General features: G+C 47.5%; 1 protein-coding gene across 12 annotated transcripts in view; it reads left to right on the forward strand.

The window, feature by feature from the left end:
• LOC137521131 (leukocyte tyrosine kinase receptor-like) overlaps positions 1-14,766 on the forward strand; it is a 353,345-nt gene that overhangs the window by 298,993 nt on the left and 39,586 nt on the right. For 4 of the 12 annotated variants that reach the window (XR_011022052.1, XR_011022054.1, XR_011022053.1 and 1 more), the window contains one exon: positions 11,479-11,544. The exons of 7 other annotated variants lie outside the window; for them this stretch is intronic. The gene's annotated coding sequence lies outside the window, so the exon portion shown is untranslated. Of the gene's footprint in view, positions 1-11,478; positions 11,545-14,766 lie in introns of those variants that run through there. One more of the 12 variants, XM_068239979.1, reaches the window with a different exon arrangement.

The following is a 14,766-nucleotide window of genomic DNA, read 5'->3' on the forward strand; positions in this document are numbered from 1 at the left end:
GAGTATAATGGATGTGGGTTTCTTTAAAACTCCAGTGGGAAAAGGAACCATAGTTGCTATGGTAACATTGGCCCTGATTGTGATCATAGTTGAAGGAATCACCTGGTTACAATTCCCTACCGACGAGACTTTAACTAGACAAGTTAGAAAACTAATCACACAAAGAACGTCCAAATATACTAACCACGGGTATGGGACAGGGGTGATCGACTTGAATGCAACCATCTCACCTGGTATGGACAATGTAGTGTTTAGACTAAAGCCCGCTGAAATATTTGTGGATAAGTATGGAACTAACTACAACTTTTACTTGGGAGCAAGGGACAGACTACCCATATTGAGCTGGAAAGATGTGTGGAAGACTACTGATCCATCTGGGTGGGAGACATCGAGTACAAAGTTAGATCCCAAAGACATAAACCTGTACGACAGAATAAGCATCCAGAAAGTCGCAAATGAAGTTTGGATAATATTAAAAAGACCCGAGGCGACAGATACTGGCACATACGTACTTGGGGTTACGATCCCAGGGACAGATCCCTATGTTATTATGACAATGACAATAACTGCTCGACCCAAACAAACCACTGAACGACCTCCATTGAACAGCAATGGCAGGCTAGACAAACAGGCTACTGACAGATCCCCACCGAGCAGTGTTAACAGGATGGACATGACTAGTAACAAGGTTTTAGTAAAGGGAGAGCAGCTACCCCCTAAGCTACTCCATCTATTGAACGAGGTAGAATACAGGGGGAATCTTTGGACCACTTTAGCAACTTTTACTGCAAATCAAATGAATGCGTCTGACTGTATTGTGTGTGCAGCGGCTAGACCGCAGATTGCTCTGGTACCAGTAGTGGCGAGTGGGTCTGAACTAGAATGTATGATACAAAGTATGATAAGTGTGAATCAACCACTGAACTGCACCACAGAGAGAGCCCGTATGAAGGTACCAGGCACGCCACAGCGTGCATTCGCTACAGCCAGCAATCTTACGTGCTATAATAGATCTGCCCCCAGTAACCATCCGATGATCAAGTATTGTGGAGAAATAGTGGAAATAACCAACGATAAAGGGTTGAGCCTAGGAACAAAATGGCAGTTAGAAGATACTTGGTGGACTTGTGAACCCAACAAAGCAGAATCATCATTGCCACCAGAATGGAAAGGGTTGTGTGCCCCTGTCTGGATGATAGAACATGTCACTATATTGCCCTATGAATCCTTTAAAATTTTGGTGGATAAAAAGGCACACCGGAGTAAAAGGGAGGCACCAAAAGGGAGTCTGGACCCATATGTATAGATTGATGCAATAGGGGTCCCCAGAGGGGTGCCAGACGAGTTCAAGGCTAGGAACCAAATTGCTGCAGGGTTTGAGTCCATTTTCCTATGGCCAACAGTTAACAAAAATGTAGATTGGATTAATTACATTTACTACAATCAGCAGAGATTTGTTAATTATACTAGAGATGCTATCGAAGGTTTGGCAGAGCAACTGAAAGCAACATCATTAACCGCATTGCAGAATAGAATTGCATTAGATATGCTGTTGGCAGAGAAAGGGGGTGTATGTGAATTTTTTGGGGAACAATGTTGTACCTACATTCCAGATAATACATCCCCTGATGGAAAAGTGACAGTGGCTCTTCAGCAGTTAAAAGACCTATCCGAAGAGCTGAAACGAAACTCAGGTGTTTCAAACCCAATAACAGACTGGTTACAGAACTGGTTTGGAAGCTGGACTTCATTTTTTCAGAGTTTTGGTATCGCATTTCTAACTGTTCTTATGGTTCTGTTCCTACTAGCCTGCTGTATTTTTCCAATGCTGAGAACATTTTTTGCAAGGTTGATAGATAAGCATATGAGTATTACTATGTATGCAGCCTTAGCACAGCATGATGAAGAAGCATACGGTGACTTGGGAGGAGATTATGATGGTATGCTGGAGGGAGATGGCCAGGCCAACGTGTGAGGCAATAATTCCAGCTCACGGCCAGAGCCTGATTTTTGTTTTTGATCATTTCACTTCTATGCCCTGACTTGCTGTAGTGCATACCCATTTGCAGCAAAGGGGAATAGAAGGCTGTGTTTGCTTGAACCTCTAACCCCTGTAGTGGAGACACATTTGCAGATACCTGAGGCTTAAGTAAGCATAAGCACAGAAATGTGAATGTAAATATTCCTTTTTATATTCATATATAATCAAGCCACAACCCACAGTATTAATTATAAACAGGAGGGAAATGTGGAAAGAATTTTATAATTAATCTGTTAATCTTTATGTATATCCTGTGTAACCTATGTGGCTATACAGACCACATGCACAAGATTAGATTATTGTGTTAGAGTGACACTTTAAGTAAAAGGATTATTGTTAACCAAGGAGTTATCACGATATCACTGAATATATGTTATATATATGTTTTGAACCATTCACTGTGCACAGCTTTCTATATTCCTTCACAGTAAAAGACCAGAACAACCTTTAAACCTCCCCCCAGTGTCATTCTGTGCCAAGCACGGGGCAGCGAGTTGGAAAGAACAGCCTAAAACCAGTTCTCTGAAAGTGTGGGTGATTTTGAAGGACATGAGACAAGGAACTGATGTCAGAGGATTTCTTCTTCCTGTTGACTTTCATTTATTCATGAGGGACACAGAGGAAGAACGACCCCACCCAGAAGAAGAAACTGGACATTGCTCATTGTACTCATGGGATTACAGACTGTTTGGAGGGAGGAATATATTAGCATGTTAACTGGGGTATAAAGATCAACAGAGGAAGGAAGTCTCCACCCTTTTGTGACTGGCCAGGCTGCAGCTATCCTGTTTCTCCTTTAATAAATGCTGGTATATAAAAGGGTCCTCAGCTGAGTGAATAAAGATTTCATTTTCATTGGCACGAATTGGAGAAGTCTCATTGAGTAAGTTATTTTCCTTTAACAGCATCTGCACTGGCGGGGACTGGGAGCCACTGGAGCTGCAGCGAGGGCACAGGACAGCTGCCAGGGGCTGGAGAAAGCCCCAGGTAAGTAGATTTTTCCTTTTTTTTTTTTAAATATATATCCTGGACCTTACCTTTAAAGTGACCCTGAGACGAGGGGAAAGTGGGGTGGGCGCACACGGCCGGGCATGCACAGTACGCCAGACTGGCTGTGGAGAACAGGGCTACTCCCGGGAGATCTAGGAGGCTTTGGACTACGGTGAAGGAGCGATCTGCGCGGAGGGGTCTGGAGGAAGCCCCAGGTATGTATAAAACTTTTCTTTCACCTTGTCGGTTACACTTTTAAGGCTATGTTCACAGTGGTGCATTGCATTGCATTGGACAAGATGATGTCCTTACTAACATGATGCAATTACTTTTTAATGATACGTTCATATCGGGGCGTTAGAGGTGCGGTACGACAGGACTGTTGAGCATAATGCGGTGCATGTAGTGCGGTATTACATAACCTGCGTTAACAGTTGCAGTGAAGCATACTTTGCATGTACTGTAGGAATCACACTGGGGGTGTAATGTGTGATGTGACTGTTCCCCTCCAATGCATTTCTGTTTTTACAGGAAACGCCGTGCAACTTCTCACTGTGAACAGTTTGGATGTGACGTCTATGGAGGATTTGTCAGGTGATATACACTCACCTAAAGGATTATTAGGAACACCATACTAATTCGGTGTTTGACCCTCTTTCGCCTTCAGAACTGCCTTAATTCTATTGATTCAACAAGGTGCTGAAAATATTCTATAGTTGGCCCATATTGATAGGATAGTGTCTTGCAGTTGATGGAGATTTGTGGAATGCACATCCAGGGCATGAAGCTCCCGTTCAATCACATCCCAAAGATGCTCGATTGGGTTGAGATCTGGTGACTGTGGGGGCCATTTTAGTACAGTGACCTCATTGTCATGTTCAAGAAACCAATTTGAAATGATTCGAGCTTTGTGACATGGTGCATTATCCTGCTTGAATTAGCCATCAGAGGATGGGTACATAGTGGTCATGAAGGGATGGAAATGGTCATAATCAATGCTCAGGTAGCCCATGGCATTTAAACGATGCCCAATTGGCACTAAGGGGCTAAAACATCCCCCACACCATTACACCACCACCAGCAGCCTGCACAGTGGTAACAAGGCATGATGGATCCATGTTCTCATTCTGTTTACGCCAAATTCTGACTATCGAGACTCATCAGACCAGGTAACATTTTCCCAGTCTTCAACTGTACAATTTTGGTGAGCTTGTGGAATTTGTAGCCTCTTTTTCCTATTTGTAGAGGAGATGAGGGGTACCCAGTGGGGTCTTTTGCTGTTGAAGCCCATCCGCCTCAAGGTTGTGTGTGTTGTGGCTTCACAAATGCTTTGCTGCATACCTCGGTTGTAACGAGTGGTTATTTCAGTCAACGTTGCTCTTCTACCAGCTTGAATCAGTCGGCCCATTCTCTTCTGACCACTAGCATCAACGAGGCATTTTCGCCCACAGGACTGCCGCATACTGGATGTTTTTCACTTTTCACACCATTCTTTGTAAACCCTAGAAATGGTTGTGCATGGAAATCCCAGTAACTGAGCAGATTGTGAAATACTGAGACCGGCCTGTCTGGCACCAACAACCATGCCACGCTCAAAACTGCTTAAATCCCCCTTCTTTCCCATTCTGACATTGTTTGAAGTTCAGGATATTGTCTTGACCAGGACCACACCCCTAAATGCATTGAAGCAACTGCCATGTGATTGGTTGGTTAGATAATTGCATTCATGAGAATTTGAACAGGTGTTCCTAATTTTCCTTTCGGTGAGTGTAAAAGTTGACAGTGTGGCATTGAAGCAAGATATTTGTTGCATCATTTTATTACCACAATGTTGCATCATTTTATTTTTAGAGCCACAAATGTGATAGCACAATGTAAGTGTATGAGAAAATGTAGTAATGAATGATTTTGGTGCAACAATGTTTTGTATTGTACATGTTCAAGTGGCAAAAGTGTGTTGTATGTATTTAGTGCAGGATTTATTTTATGCGAGAGGCGGTTTCTTGCACGCTTGCTACAGCGGTGCAGCGAGATTTTCAATATCAATGTAATTCGGGTGCCGGCAATAGCCAGACCCGAATTATGAAAGGGGAGAATAGCATTTAACGCTGCCCGGAATTTCAGTGGCAGCAGGGTTGCGGTCAGAGGCCTTTTTCTGGGGGCTCGATGTAGACTTTGGACCTGGGTGCCCCCCAACCCTACATTAAATAGCCAGGTATAGGCATCTCCACTATAGGTAGCCAGTAATGGGTACCTCAGTATAGGTAGCCAGGAATAGGTGCCCCAGTATAGGTAGCCAGGAATAGGTGCCTCAGTATAGGTAGCCAGGAATAGGTGCCCCCATTATAGGTAGCCAGGTATAGGTGCTTCCAGTATAGGCAACCTGGGAATAGGTGCTTCCAGTATAGGTAGCCAGGTATAGGTGCTTCAGTATAGGCAACCTGGGAATAGGTTCTCCCAGTATATGCAGCCAGGAATAGATGATTACAGTATAGATAGCAAGAAATACAGTGGTGTCAAAAACTATTTGCCCCCTTCCTGATTTCTTATTCTTTACATGTTTGTCGCAATTAAATGTTTCTGCTCATCAAAAACCGTTAACTATTAGTCAAAGATAACATAATTGAACACAAAATGCAGTTTAAAATGATTGTTTTTATTATTTAGTGAGGAAAAAAAACTCCAAATCTACATGCCCCTGTGTGAAAAAGTGATTGCCCCCCTTGTTAAAAAGCAACTTAACTGTTCAATTTCTGTAGTTCAATTTCTGTAGTCACCCCCAGGCCTGATTACTGCCACACCGGTTTCAATCAAGAAATCACTTAAATAGGAGCTATCTGACACAGAGAAGTAGACCAAAAGCACCTCAAAAGCTAGACATCATGCCAAGATCCAGAGAAATTCAGGAACAAATGAGAACAAAAGTAATTGAGATCTATCAGTCTGGTAAAGGTTATAAAGTAATTTCTAAAGCTTTGGGACTCCAGAGAACCACAGTGAGAGCCATTATCCACAAATGGCAAACACATGGAACAGTGATGAACCTTCCCAGGAGTGGCCAGCCGACCAAAATTACCCCAAGAGCGCAGAGAAAACTCATCCGAGAGGCCACAAAAGACCCCAGGACAACATCTAAAGAACTGCAGGCCTCACTTGCCTCAATTAAGGTCAGTGTTCACGACTCCACCATAAGAAAGAGACTGGACAAAAACGGCCTGCATGGCAGATATCCAAGGCGCAAACCACTTTCAAGCAAAAAAAAACATTAAGGCTCGTCTCAATTTTGCTAAAAAAAAATCTCAATGATTGCCAAGACTTTTGGGAAAATACCTTGTGGACCGACGAGACAAAAGTTGAACTTTTTGGAAGGTGCGTGGCCCGTTACGTCTGGCGTAGAAGTAACACAGCATTTCAGCAAAAGAACATCATACCAACAGTAAAATGTGGTGGTCGTGTGATGGTCTGGGGTTGTTTTGCTGCTTCAGGACCTGGAAGGCTTGCTGTGATAGATGGAACCATCAATTCTACTGTCTACCAAAAAATTCTGAAGGAGAATGTCCGGCCATCTGTTCGTCAACTCAAGCTGAAGCGATCTTGGGTGCTGCAGCAGGACAATGACCCAAAACACACCAGTAAATACACCTCTGAATGGCTGAAGAAAAACAAAATGAAGACTTTTTGGAAAGGCCTAGTCAAAGTCCTGACCTGAATCCTATTGAGATGTTGTGGCATGACCTTAAAAAGGCGGTTCGTGCTAGAAAACTCTCAAATAAAGCTGAATTACAACAATTCTGCAAAGATGAGTGGGCCAAAATTCCTCCAGAGCGCTGTAAAAGACTTGTTGCAAGTTATCGCAAACGCTTGATTGCAGTTATTGCTGCTAAGGGTGGCCCAACCAGTTATTAGGTTCAGGGGGCAATTTCTTTTTCACACAGGGCCATGTAGGTTTTGAGTTTTGTTTTGTTTTCTCACTATATAATAAAAACCATCATTTAAAACTGCATTTTGTGTTCAATTATGTTATCTTTGACTAATAGTTAACAGTTTTTGATGAGCAGAAACATTTGTGTGACAAACATGCAAAAGAATAAGAAATCAGGAAGGGGGCACATAGTTTTTCACACCACTGTAGGTGCATCAGTATAGGTAGCCAGGAATAGGCGCCCTAGTATAGGTAGTCATGATTAGGTGCCTCAGTATGGTTAGCCAGGGATAGGTGCCTCAGTATAGATAGGCAGGATTAGATGCCTCAGTCAGTGCAGTTTCTAGGCTAAAATGCACCCAGGGTGAGGGGGTGTAAAAATTGCGCCCCCCCCCCCCCCCCCGCGGGCAGAGGCAGGTATAGGTGCCCGCAGTATAGGTTAGCCAGGTCTAGTTGCACTCAGTATAGGTCCCCCCAGTACAGGTAGCCAGGAATAGGTACCCCAGTATAAGTAGCCAGCTATAGGTCCCCCCCCCCCCAGTATAGGTAGCCAGGCATAGGTGAGCCAGTATAGGTTAGCCAGGTAGGTGTCTCCAGTATAGGTAGCCAGTATAGTTGCCCCAGTATAGGTTAGATAGGCAGGCGCCCCCGGGAAAAGTTAGGTAGGTGCCCCCAGTACAGGTTAGCTAGGTGGGTGCCTCTAATATATGTAGCTGCACAGAGAATTTAAATGTGTGCATTAAACACCAAGTGAACACCTGACACAACTGGCTGAGCAAATTTGGCCTGATTGGCTATTCATGAGGCAATGCTCATGCAAATATGCATTTGCTTTCGCATGCCAACTAATGCAGGGTCCATTGAACCAATGCCGCAAAGCGGTTTGCCCTGCGGGAATTAGTTCATGCTATACAGCACTATCCAGGAGCGCCTCGGGGAGGCTTCCCAATGCCCCCATACAACCGGGGGACCGCGGGGTCCCAGGCGCTCTCACTGCCTGGGAACCACAGCAGCACCCCGGAGGGGGGAGGCTGGGTGGCGCAGGCGGCCCCCCCAAGCGTGGCCAGCGCCGGGGAGAGCCATCCGCACCTTTCACCTCCCAATATTTAAAAACAGGCACTTACCTTGACGTCCATTGCGTTCTGCTGCTGAGCATAGCTTGGGTGCAACACATTTGAAAAGGAAAGGAATGAAGCATGGGTCGCACCGAGCTTTGGAGCTCAGGGCTGGCTCACACACTGCACTCCAAGGGGGGTGGAGGACAGGCACTGACAGCCCACTCCAGGACTCACACTACCTGGAATGAGCCATCCGCCACCCGCCTCCAAGGGAAAGAAATTCACAAATCGCTGCACAGAGAATTTAAATGTGTGCATTAAACACCAAGTGAACACCTGACACAACTGGCTGAGCAAATTTGGCCTGATTGGCTATTCATGAGGCAATGCTCATGCAAATATGCATTTGCTTTCGCATGCCAACTAATGCAGGGTCCATTGAACCAATGCCGCAAAGCGGTTTGCCCTGCGGGAATTAGTTCATGCTATACTGCGGGCAGAGGCAGGTATAGGTGCCCGCAGTATAGGTTAGCCAGGTCTAGTTGCACTCAGTATAGGTCCCCCCAGTACAGGTAGCCAGGAATAGGTACCCCAGTATAAGTAGCCAGCTATAGGTCCCCCCCCCCCAGTATAGGTAGCCAGGCATAGGTGAGCCAGTATAGGTTAGCCAGGTAGGTGTCTCCAGTATAGGTAGCCAGTATAGTTGCCCCAGTATAGGTTAGATAGGCAGGCGCCCCCGGGAAAAGTTAGGTAGGTGCCCCCAGTACAGGTTAGCTAGGTGGGTGCCTCTAATATATGTAGCCAGAGTAGTTGCCCCCAGTATAGGTTAGTTAGGTAGGTGCCTCCAATATAGGTAGGCAGTATAGTTGCTACCTGTATAAGCTAGGTAGGTTGGGGCCCCCAACACAGGTTAGATATGTAGCTGCCCCCCAGTATAGGTTAGATAGGTAGCTGCCTCCCAGTATAGGTTAGATAGGTAGCTGCCCCCCAGTATAGGTTAGATAGGTAGCTGCCCCCCAGTATAGGTTAGATAGGTAGCTGCCCCCCAGTATAGGTTATATAGGTAGCTGCCCCCCAGTATAGGTTAGATTAGGTAGCTGCCCCCAGTATAGGTTATATTTGGTAGCTGCCCCCCAGTATAGGTGAGGTAGGTAGGTGCCCCCCTCCATAATGGAGGGGGGAGCCGCAGCCGCTGGTAGGGCAACCCGACCTCTCCCTCCCTTCCTCTCCCTCCCTCCATGCTCCCCCCTCGCACTGCAGAGTGAGAGCGCAGGGAAGCGCTGTATACAGCTACTCACCTCCGTCCCAAGTTCCAATCGCAGCTCACTCGCCGCTGGTCTCCTCTCTGCATAGCCGGTATACACACGCAGTGTGTGTGTAAGAGTCTATGCAGAGAGGAGACCAGCGGCTGGTGAGCGGCCATTGGAGCCTGGGACGGAGGTGAGTAGCTGTATACAGATCTTCCCTGTGCTCTCACTCTGCAGTGCGAGGGGGGAGCATGGAGGGCAGGGAGAGGAAGGGAGGGAGAGGTCGGGCTGCCCTACCAGCGGCTGCGACTCCCCCCTCCATTACAGTGCCCCCCTCCCAATAGTGCTCAGGGAGGCCGCACAGCCCTAGAAACGGGCCTGGCCTCAGTATAGACTGCCAGGGATAGGTGCCTCAGTATAGGTAGCCAGACGGAGGGGGAATGCAGCAAGACGCACACAAGCAGTGGCTGAGGAGTCATCAAATACTACCTTTGCCGGAATCCACTGGCTGCATCTAATTACTTCTTCCTGTTCCTGCATTCCATCTCACAGTAACAGCATCCCCTAGGGGGCGCTATTACTGTGAGCTGAAACGCAGGACAGGAAGAAGTTTGTAGTACATGCGTCTCTGGCTCCCTGCAAAGGTAGTATTTGATGACCCCTCAGCCACTGCCCCCCCCCCCCCCCCACACGCAGTAGGGGGGGAGTAGGGCAGGGCTGTGTGCCATAACCCAGGTAGTATGGGGCTCTGCTGAATCCTATTATAGAGACTACTTTCCAGCGCATTCACGCTGGCAATGAAAGGCTTGAGTGGCCAACAGGTGTTGGCTTCCTGGCCAGGTCCTTTGTTTTGTTCTCAAAGGCAGATAACATTTTAACTGCTTCCGGACCGGCAATCTCTGGCCCGTTTAGGACCAGAGACTGTTTGGTCCGAAAATGGAACTCAACTGCTCACCGCATGTTGTGACTGTGAGGCTTTGTTCACATTTAAAATAGAAATTGCAAACGTCAGCATTTTGCGATTTTGTGTGCGCTTTGCCGCCTCCTGGTGCTCGGTTGGGCGCTGTAGTTTTTATAAAGCCCTTTTTTTTTTAAAGTGAATGTTTACCAGTAAAAAGAAGAAAAAGTCAGATACTCACCTAAGGAGAGGGAAGGCTCGGTCCTAATGAGCCTTCCCCCTCCTCTCCCGGTGCCCGGTCCCGCGCAGGATCCCCCGTGGCAGTATTCGACCAGTTCGGTCAAATACTGCCACTTCCGCATGCCTTCGGGAGCTTTCGGAGGTCTTCGGGAGCACTCGGGCTCCGGATGACGCGGCCGCTCCATACTACGCATGCGCGAGCGCCCTCTATGACGCACTCGCGCGTACGTAGTATGGAGCGGCCCGTCTTCGGAAGCCCGAGTGCTCCCGAAGACCTCCGAAGTCCCTGCGGCGGCGGACGCGAACGGGAGAGCCTTCCCTCTCCTTAGGTGAGTATCTGACTTTTTCTTTTTTTTACCGGTACCCATTGGCTTTAAGCGCTTTTGCTGAGCGATTCTGCTTTCTCACTTCATGGCACAAGTCAGGAAGTGAACTCTTTGACCCAGAAAAGAATAAATACAATGTATTTATTCTTAAAAGCGCGAACGCAATCGGCGGATAAATCGATTTGTGAGCGTTATGTGGTTTTTCCTATATCTTCCTTTGTAGCAAAATCGCTCAAAAAATGGTACATGCAGTGCTTTGCGGAGCGGAAAGCAGACGAAACACGCTGATATGAACTATCCCATAAGGATTCATTGCACAAGCGTTTTTACGGCGATTTTCAAATTCGCCGGCGCTTGAAAAAAGGGCAAAAACGCTTTAGGTGTGAATGAGCCCTGAAGGTTCAGTTTCCATGTTTGTGTGTTACAGGATCTTATTTGTGTTGTGTTAATCTTATGATTATGCCACATGCCTTGAGAAAGGGTGACCCTGCGTGGCCCCAGAAACAATTGTCAGATTATTATGTGGAATAGTGCAAAATAAATGTGCGTTGCATCCTAACTAGACTATCTGGTGTGCTGATGTACCGGACCATTTTGAAATCTTTGTGACTGTTACTTGGAATACCAGTGATTTGTAGTGTAGCCAGATGCTTCTCTGAATGGATTGCTGCAGACATAACTATTTCTTGGTCCTGATGGACCATCATTGTCACAGAGTGCTAAAGGCCAGCCAATGTTTGTTTTTCTGATATGCAGAATGCTCCTGATGGAGGAAGTGCATGGCCTGGAACAGCACATGCCCAGTGACCTGCAACCCAGGTGGATCGCAAACTTCACAGAAGTACAGCGGATCAGACCAGAAGGACATTGAGAGCTGACAAACAGGAGCTGGAGGTAGCCCCAGGTAATTAGAAATCTTATTTTACCCCTCAGGTTTACTTCAATACTTTAAAGGGAACCCGAGATGTGAGGCCTATAGAAGCGGACATATTTATTTCCCTTTAACCACCCTGGCGTTCTGATTAAATCGCCAGGGTGGCTGCGGGAGGGTTTTTTTTAAATAAAAAAAAAACTTTCATGCAGCCAACTGAAAGTTGGCTGCATGAAAGCCCACTAGAGGGCGCTCCGGAGGCGATCTTCCGATCGCCTCCGGCGCCCAGAATAAACAAGGAAGGCCGCAATGAGCGGCCTTCCTTGTTTTGCTTATATCGTCGCCATAGCGACGAGCGGAGTGACGTCATCGACGTCAGCCGACGTCCTGACGTCAGCCGCCTCCGATCCAGCCCTTAGCGCTGGCCGGAACTTTTTGTTCCGGCTACGCTGGGCTCAGGCGGCTGGGGGGACCCTCTTTCGCCGCTGCTCGCGGCGGATCGCCGCAGAGCGGCGGTGATCAGGCAGCACACGCGGCTGGCAAAGTGCCGGCTGCGTGTGCTGCTTTTTATTTGATGAAAATCGGCCCAGCAGGGCCTGAGCGGCAGCCTCCGGCGGTGTTGGACGAGCTGAGCTCGTCCAGACCGCTCAGGTGGTTAAACAGTGCCAGTTGCCTGAGGCTAGTTTTACAGAGGGACGTTGTTTTCCTGCGTTTATATAGTCATATAATGCAAGATACCGCACTGCATTTTCACAGTGCGCCGTTAAAGTCGCATTGTAAATGTTGCATTAGGGTGATGTGCTGCTGCAGTACGGGACTTTTTAACACTGACTTTAACAGATACAGGGAAGCATACAGTATTTTTCAGACTATAAGAACCACTTTTTCTTCCCTCAAAAGTGGGGGGGGGGGGGGGGGGGGAGCCCCTGCATCTTATAGTCTGAATGTAGTCAGGCAGGTGTCCCCCACAGGCAGGTGCAGGACAGTGCGGAAGCCCTCACCTATTCCAGCTGCGGGCTCAAAGTCCTGCATCCTGCTTCTGTGCATCCAGCATGACATGGATGGCTCACGCTCTCACCATGTGGCTCCTGTAGTGGCTCAACTCACCAATCTTCCTGTTGGGGTGCCTCTCACCCGCTCGCTCTATTCGGGGCGCCCACGTGGAGTGGCTCTTGCTCCACCGCTGTCACTCCTCTGCATCCGCGCACCAATCGTCCTAATGGGCGGTTCCTGCAGAAACTCCAACAGCGGCTCCGCCATTATTACTCCTGAACCACGCACTGATCATCTTGCTTAGCTGCTTCTCAACCGCTCACTCTGTCCATGTGGCTCCTGCAGGCTCGGCTCTACTGTAGGTGAGACACCTGGACCGATGTCCCCTGCAAGTATTATGTATTACATGTTGGAAGACAGTTTATGTTGTGAGAAAAAAGTAGGTTGTGGAGACCGTGTAGCTTAGTGTAGATTATGGGGACAGTGCAGCTTGGTGTAGGTTGTGGGGACAGTTCAGCTTAGTGTAGGTTGTGGGGACAGTGCAGCTTTAGTGTAGGTTGTGGGGACAGTGTAGCTTAGTGTAAGTTGTGGGGTCAATGTTGGTTACTGTAGGTTGTGGGGTCAGTGTAGGTTACTGTAGGTTGTGGGGTCAGTGTAGGTTACTGTAGGTTGTGGGGTCAGTGTAGGTTACTGTAGGTTGTGGGGACAGTGTAGGTTACTGTAGGTTGTGGGGTCAGTGTAGGTTGCTGTAGGTTGTGGGGACAGTGTAGGTTACTGTAGGTTGTGGGGACAGTGTAGGTTACTGTAGGTTGTGGGGACAGTGTAGGTTACTGTAGGTTGTGGGGACAGTGTAGGTTACTGTAGGTTGTAGGGACAGTGCAGCTTAGTGTAGGTTGTAGGGACAGTGCAGCTTAGTGTAGGTTGTGGGGACAGTGCAGCTTAGTGTAGGTTGTGGGGAAAGTGCAGCTTAGTGTAGGTAGTGGGGACAGTGCAGCTTTAAGGGGCCCATACACTCAGCCGATTTTCTGGCCGACCGATCGATCGATCTATTGCAAATCGGTTGGCCAATCGACCGATCGAGGGCCGATTTCAAACGATTTCGATGGATTTCCATCGAACTGGCAGGGTGGAAAATTTAGGTCGATCTGATGAGATTGCTTATCATTTTGCATTGGCCTTGATGGAAATCTGATGGCAAAAAAATGCCATCAGATCGAATTTCAATAGATTTCAAACTGAAATCTATTGGAATTCTATCCTGGTAAAAAATGTTCTAAAAACGCATCAGATAGATCATCAGATGCATTTCTTATCTATCTGCTGCCAAGCTAACGAGTGTATGGGCACCTTTAGTGTATGTTGTGGGGTCAGTGTAGGTTACTGTAGGTTGTGGGGTCAGTGTAGGTTACTGTAGGTTGTGGGGTCAGTGTAGGTTACTGTAGGTTGTGGGGACAGTGCAGCTTTGTTATGGTGACAGTGTAGGTTACTATAGGTTGTGGGAACATTGCAGTTTAGTGTAGGTTGTGGGGACAGTGCAGCTTAGTGTTGGTTGTGGGGACAGTGCAGCTTAGTGTAGGTTGTGGGGACAGTGCAGCTTAGTGTAGGTTGTGGGGTCAGTGTAGGTTACTGTAGATTGTGGGGACAGTGCAGCTTATTGTAGGGACAGTGCAGCTTAGTGTAGGTTGTAGGGTTGCAGCTTAGTGTATGTTGTGGGGACAGTGCAGCTTATTGTAGGGACAGTGCAGCTTAGTGTAGTTGTAGGGACAGTTCAGCTTAGTGTAGTTGTAGGGACAGTACAGCTTAGTGTAGGTTGTAGGGACAGTACAGCTTAGTGTAGGTTGTAGGGACAGTGCAGCTTAGTGTAGGTTGTGAGGACAGTGCAGCTTAGTGTAGGTTGTGGGGACAGTGCAGCTTAGTGTAGGTTGTGGGGACAGTGCAGCTTAGTGTAGGTTGTGGGGACAGTGCAGCTTAGTGTAGGTTGTGGGGACAGTGCAGCTTAGTGCAGGTTGTGGGGACAGTGCAGCTTAGTGCAGGTTGTGGGGACAGTGCAGCTTAGTGCAGGTTGTGGGGACAGTGCAGCTTAGTGCAGGTTGTGGGGACAGTGCAGCTTAGTGCAGGTTGTGGGAACAGTGCGGCTTAGTGTAGGTTGTGGGGACAGTGCAGCTTAGTGTAGGTTGTGG

The sequence above is a fragment of the Hyperolius riggenbachi genome, chromosome 6 (genome assembly GCF_040937935.1).
Source record: "Hyperolius riggenbachi isolate aHypRig1 chromosome 6, aHypRig1.pri, whole genome shotgun sequence".
Taxonomy (NCBI): domain Eukaryota; kingdom Metazoa; phylum Chordata; class Amphibia; order Anura; family Hyperoliidae; genus Hyperolius; species Hyperolius riggenbachi.